This window comes from Phytophthora infestans, genomic scaffold (genome assembly GCF_000142945.1).
Source record: "Phytophthora infestans T30-4 supercont1.32 genomic scaffold, whole genome shotgun sequence".
Lineage (NCBI taxonomy): Eukaryota > Oomycota > Peronosporomycetes > Peronosporales > Peronosporaceae > Phytophthora > Phytophthora infestans.
In genome coordinates, this window is record NW_003303727.1 from 1,421,098 (window position 1) to 1,428,019 (window position 6,922).

A 6,922-nucleotide genomic window follows, 5' to 3' on the forward strand; every position below is an offset into this window, starting at 1 on the left:
CCAGGAGCTTCGGAAGAGATGGAAGATCCTGTAAGAGCCCCACCGAGATCTCTTTTTGAGATTGGGAGCCGGGCGTGGTTGTACATGGAGCGCGTCAAACCGGGCTTGACAAAGAAATTAGCTCACCGGTGGCATGGACCTTTTCGGATCAAGCGCAAGGTGGAAGAGTTTGCGTACGAGCTGGAACTACCAGACCGAAGTGGGTATCGCTTCCACCCAGTAGTGCATGTGTCGAGACTCAAGGCTGTCAACGATTTCAACAGTCGACCGAGCACTCGGTTGGTACTAGACGCGACTAATGAAGCAAGACTCGACTTCGATGAGGAACTATTGCCTGAGGACAGCTGGGAACCAGATCAAGTTGCCGGTGAATATGAAGTCGAGGCCATCCTCGACGACAGAACACCACTGTCGACGAGCACGGAGCGTGCTGTACGCGAGTTCAAAGTCAAGTGGGTGGGCTATGAAGATCCAACTTGGGAACCAGCATCCAACTTGTCATGTGGAGGTCTGCTGTACGACAATTTGCGAGCCAAGAAGAGCGAGAATCGACTGCAGATGGCGCAAGTGGCGGACGAAGACTAGAGTGACTGGATCACGTGTGAACTGTCTACAGGGCGATGCAGCCTGTGGTAACAGACGAAAAACGTTACTGCAACAACAAATTGTATATGCATTTGAAGAACAACATGAACATGATTACGCTGTGGAAGTGGATTAAGAATAAGAAAACATGAATGCCGACCGGGGAGCGACCTCTGAAGACGAAACTTCGCTGGACCCCTCAACAGCTAGCTGAGATGCTGGAGAACGTCGTGGAACATGCAGCGAGGATTCAAAGCGATTCCAATTGCCTGGCCGCGGTGGCCAAGAGTGCCAACGAAGTCGAGTCACCACTCTCCTTCTCCTCTTCATCAGGAACCTGAGCCTCGGCAGCTGGAGCTGCAGCCGGACCCTGCGAATCCTCGGCACCAGCTTCAACAGGAGCAGAAGCCAGCGCGGGACGTGGAGTAACCGGTGGCGAGTCAAACAACGAACGCCAGGTCGGAATAAGTTCGGTTGAATCCAGAGACGGGTCAACGATCACGCTTCGGTACACGTCCACGAAACGTGTACCACGAGAATTGAAGAGCTCCGGATTACGCTGGCACGGGAAGTACGTGGTGTTGTACGGGTGCTGATGCGGCGCATTCATCCATCCAGTACGCCAGGGTTGACGAGCATCGAGAGTCGGAACTTCGGAAAGCCAGTCAGATGTCCGAGGTGCAAACGGCAAGTTCTCGATCGGATACCATGGCTTTGACGGCTCCAAAAGCAACTCAGGACGAATGAACGGCGCGTCGGAAGTACCAGAGGAAACCGAGTCACGACTCCACGCCATGTACTGTTCACGGCACTTGTTACGAAGACGATCGGCACGACGGTCGCGCTCACTGAAGAGCTTCTGCAACAGAGCTCTCAGTTCCTTCAAGCGCTCCTTGTCGTGGCCAACCTTTTTAGCTTCTTCAGCGAGACCTCGCTCAATACCAGCCAGCGGAAGCCAGTGGAGACGCTCCCACAACGCGAACCCGAGGTCACCTTGCTTACCGCCGTCACCCGAAGGTTCGCCCAGATCATCTTGAGACGGGTCTCAATCGGAGCACGCTTTGAGATGGGGACGCTTGGATCGAAGCCGACAGTGTCGAGGAGACAGGCTTGAAGAGGATAGAGCTGCCGAAGTTGCTGGTACGGGTGATCAGGATGCAAATAATCAAAGTACGCTTGGAGACCCTTTAACGCTGTACGCACGGTCACCTCACCAGCTGGTTCGGGAAGGGTTAAGCTCAAGAGTCGCTCGAAACACTTCTTGGCACCTGCGTCAGTAAACTCCATGTCCACGTACGGAAGAACCCACGGTGGCAAGGTGGACGAAGCCGGCACCGTCGGGCGAACACCAGGCAACACTCGGTGAGGCAACGGCTCAGCCGACGGTGCACCACCACGACGCGGCACCGAAGTGTAGGTGGTCGTGATCATGCTCCCAGGTCCAGCATCAAGAGCCCAAGTAGACGGACGAGGAGACACTGGAACAGGAGGTGAAGATGCTGGTGCTGGGTGACTTGCCGGTGACGAAGGAAGCGGACCGCCGACTACGATTGGAGAAGTAATCATCGGCGAAGGATTTGGCCGAGGTGGAGTCGGAGGACGAGCTGGGCCAAGATTGCTCCAATTTCCCGTCGGAATCTTCGATATCTTCGTCATCAAGTGTGCTCGAATGATCGGTAGGTGGCGGAACATCACCACCACCACTGGGGGCATCAGGAGAATCATCCATCGAAGGTTCATTGTCATCCACGTCATCTCCACGATTGTCATCAACATTTCCATCATCATCAATCTCCATCGAAAAGTCGGGCGAAGACACGCTTGGTACGACAGCTGTCGGAACAATCGGAGCCGGCTTAGAAGGCACGGAAGCTGGTGGAGCAGCTTCAACAGGGGAAGGCCCTGCTGTAGAAACCACTCCCGAGACTTCAACTGTCTTGGACGTCGCAACGGACGCCGATGCAGACTTGCCTTGTGGGACAGTTTGGTCCGACTCTTCACCTTCATCACTTGAGCCGAACATGAGTCGCATTTGCTCGGCCTCACGCAGAGCTTCTTCAGCGGCACGTATGTTGGCTGGAGAAGGAGAGATCGTGGAAGCTGGGGGCTTGGCCACATCGGGAGGACCCTGAGGCGGGGGCGAAGGCGCGTCAGGAAGGCCGGAAACATCATCGTGATCCCCAGGGTCCACGTCCTTACCCGAAGACTCGGTGGCAGTTTCTTGAACCGATGGGACGCTGCTTGGACCAGCATTCCCCATGTCCACGTCCCTCTGGTCACCGCTGAGGTCGACCACAGAAGGAGTTGAGGAAGACGCTAGTGTAGGAGGTGGCGACCATGAACTTGGAGAAGACGGTACAGACGTGGACCGAGTCTTCATATGACGTCGAGGCGACTTGGCAGGAGAGCGAGGACGGGTCTTCTTGCGCTTCTTCTGGGCCGCTTTCTTCCACGCCTTTGGACCGAATAGCGATCTACGAGCCGACTTGGGGGTTGAAGTGTCGGCAGGTGGCGCATCACCGAGACTAGCGGCTGCCATCGAAGTACTGGCTTTGTCCGTCGGGATTGGAGCCTTGTCTTCGTCAGAGTCGTCCGGCTCGTCGTCTGAATCCTCGCCACCTGGTCTAAGACGCTTGTGGTGAAGGTGCTTTTCTCAGAAATAAGAGAATGGTCCTGACGCGGGGTCACTATCCCGAATCAGTGACAATTTCAAAGTGATTATAGAGGATTTGAGGTTGTTTGGCACGGATGCAAGTTGCCTGTGGTGGATTAGCCATGGCGAGCAGCACCACGTATGGAATGACGATGGATCTGATATGAGCGATGTACGAGAAGGCAAGATCCACCAAGACTTACCTCGGATCCACCCTTACCTGGATTCACTAAGATGGATATGGGATATACTATACAAGAGTGGATCGAGTGTGGATCCTATGAAGGAAGGATGGTCGGTGCCCTCTGAAGGTGGATCTAGTAGCCACGGCTAATGAAGAGTCAAGATCCACCGCGAGGTACCCCGGATCCCATACTTCCGAGTTCGGATCCAAGGAGGGAGGATCCCGCCTGGAGGGACCTGGATCCAGGGTATAGGGATGAGGGATACAGTGGATCTCGAACTTTCGTGGGACAACGGAGATCACAGACGGTTGCGAGATGATGTTGGATGATTGGAGAGCTCGGATCCACGGCGAGTGTACCATTACAGTGAGGTGGATCCAAGCGACCTGGATCCGGATGAGTGTACCCATAATAGGGTGACCATGATGATTACGTCATATATCCGGTGGATCTGAAGATAACACAGCTGGGATGATGGGTCAAGGGAAGAAGGGACATGCAGCCGAGCCTGGTAAGGGATTTAGCAGATGAAAGACATAGAAGGTAGAAACCCAGGCAGGTATAGGCTTAAATATCAATACAGACTCCAATTTGCACAGTGACACGCAAGTGCCTTCCTGCCCTCAAGAACCGGAACTACATTGGCCGTACGAGCTCCGAGAAGGTTGGGAATTGCGAATCTAGTGTTGGTAGTGATAACTGGATAATACATTGGCCAGATCCTACAACCTAGTGAGCTTTTCCTTTACTTGTGCAGATCCGACAGGTTAACCGAATTTACTACTTGGTCGGTTACACCCTAGGGGCTCTCAACTCTCAAGATCCCGTCACAGGAGGCGGCAAGTACAACGCAAAGGAACGCAAAGGCAAGGGAACACACCCGCAAGGCAACCCTACGGCCAGATCCACGATCTAGGCCCCGGATCCATAAGCTCGAATATTCGCTTAGGATACGGAACCATCCACGGACGCAGAGTGAAGATTTTCCACTGCTGCTCCACCCCATCCCCACGTCTCGCCAAGACACTCAAGCTTCATCACTTGAACTCTTCGGAAGTTACCGAGAGAGCAGATCCCGCCCTACCGACGGGTACACAAGGTGAGGAAAGTTCAGCAGAACACGGATCATCGGGGGACCCCCTCCGTTAGTCGGTGTCTGGGCGCAGTTGGTAAGTTGGATCTGGCAATCTCGCAGATTTTGCTGATCCCGCTACACCACACGCTTATGGGACTTCCCGTGGGCCACTTGGTGAGCGGCCTTGGCCAAAGCTGCAGGGAAGGGCTTGAGGATCGTCCGAAGACGCGGTGGCAGACTGAATGCGCCGCAAAGCGACTAACGTCTCCTGATCCAAGTCCAGCGCGTCCAGGTCCAGCTCACCCGCAGTCATACCTATCACGAAGGATTGTGAACGAACGTTAGTTGCTGAACACACGGTTGAAGGAGCGACATTAGGAGCGTACCATCAACAGCCAGACGAAGTACCTCTTGATCCATCCCGGCCAGACTCACGTGTGCACGGAGGGTGCGATTCGCTTGGAGGAGGCGAGTGTTACGGTCTTGCTGGTTCTCGAGGACCTTGAGCGTTTCGTTATCAACATACTTGCCCTGGGCAAGCTTTACCAGAAGGAGATGAAGCTTCCGAGTCTGCTCGGTATTCGCTCCAATGGAAGACTTGTACACCTCGCGTTCGCGAGCCAGCTTCTTGTGCAGCGTGTTGATGAAAACGTCCCGAGCTTGGACCTCGCAGTGCAGACGATTCAAGTCTTCTGCGTGTCGCTCCATGGTGGCTTGATCACTGGCGAGCATGGCGTCGTTCTTGGCGTTCGACTCGCGGAGAATTTTGACGTCGTGGTGAAGGGCGTCGATCTCAGCGTTGGCAGCCTTGAGGAACGCCTCCGCGTTCTCACGAGCCATGATTTCGGGTGCCACCGAACGTACGGCGGCAGCAGCCTCGGACTGAGCAAACCGCAACTGACGCTCCAAGTTGGCAACCCGTTCGGGTAATGCCGACCGCGCGTCAGGGAGAGGTTGTACTGCAGCGAGGACATCATCGAAACCAACAGCAGTCTCGAGGCGACGTTGAGCGTGGACATCGCTGTGAAGAGGAGGCGCAACGCTGAGCTGCACTTGGTGACGAGCCATAGCAGTCAAGTACGGAATTATCGAGGTCATCATGTGATCGACCGATGCCTCCGTACTTTCAGCCAGCATGGTGCGCAGCGAATCCTCGGTGAGTGGTGGTGGACCGCCAGCAGGCGCAGGAGGAGCAGCAGGAGCCATCTCCGCGGATTCAGCGACGACAGGAAGTGCTGCAGTAGCTGCCGCAGGGGTGAAGAGCCCGGGGCAGGAAGCGCCGGAGGACCAGCTGATGATGCTGCTGTCAGGGGAGGTGTAGCGGACTGAGGGGCGTTCGAACCCTCGGTCTTGCCCTCCTAAAAAAAAACCAGTAATGCATGGTGATGAGCAAGGCGCCGATGATTCAAGAAGAGGATGAGCTGACGTACCTCCAGCTGTTCACGTTCGCGACGTCGACGAGGATTGAGACGCTGAAACGCGTCGGACACGGCTCATTTCAGACGCTTGGACATACGATGACTGGATGGTGAATTGGTGAATGAAGAAATGTCACAACGGGCACCAGTACCGTGGCTTATATTACGACACGGGCAGTTGTGGTGAAGTGATTTCTCCGTAGTTGCGGATTATCACCCGTCGACAAAGACGTGACACCGCCCAAGATGTTCAAGCGACGAACCCTCGGTCGGGTGATGTACGGAGACGCCAAGGTGCAAGGGACTCGACGGCGTCACTTCCGAACTTTCAGCGAGTATTGGATACGGCCCATATGTCACTGAATCCAGGCTGTCCTGATTATTAATAATGGACTGGCCGGATTCGCATTCAGCGGACCATCTACGGTACGAACCCTCAGTGGCGGTTGGGATGAGTTCGCAGAAGACTCAACGACCCTTGGAAGACACGTTCACCGTCTGGGACAGGGCGCGGACCATTAAAGATACTCATGCGACGGTGCAGACGACGCTTGGCGTGCAAGAAGATCCATAACGGATCACTGTTCACTTGATATTTGTATACTTGATTAGGACTTCTTATTAGGAAAAGACCCGAAAGGGTAAGCTTAAATACAGAACAGAATTTCCACTCAAGCACACAGAGCGACGTCCGGCTTCAAGGTAAGCGTCTGGTCAAGCTTGTTTGAGTGTGTTATGCCTGTCGGTGAACTCGAAGCTCTGTAGCGAGGGTTCATCTGGCAAGGCCAAGAGACTTTGTGTATTGGCCGATTACTATCGGGAGTTTTTTTACGTGACGGCTTATTATTGCCTATTTGCACGACTGGGAGTGCTTGGATAGCCTCCCTTTTATTCTTCCAACCGAGTGGTTGAACACTCGGTGATCTCGTAAAGGCTTACCCGTGCCTGGGACCCTTCCGCTGGTGGGACCACCAGGGATTCATAACACCTGCTAACTTTGCTCGAG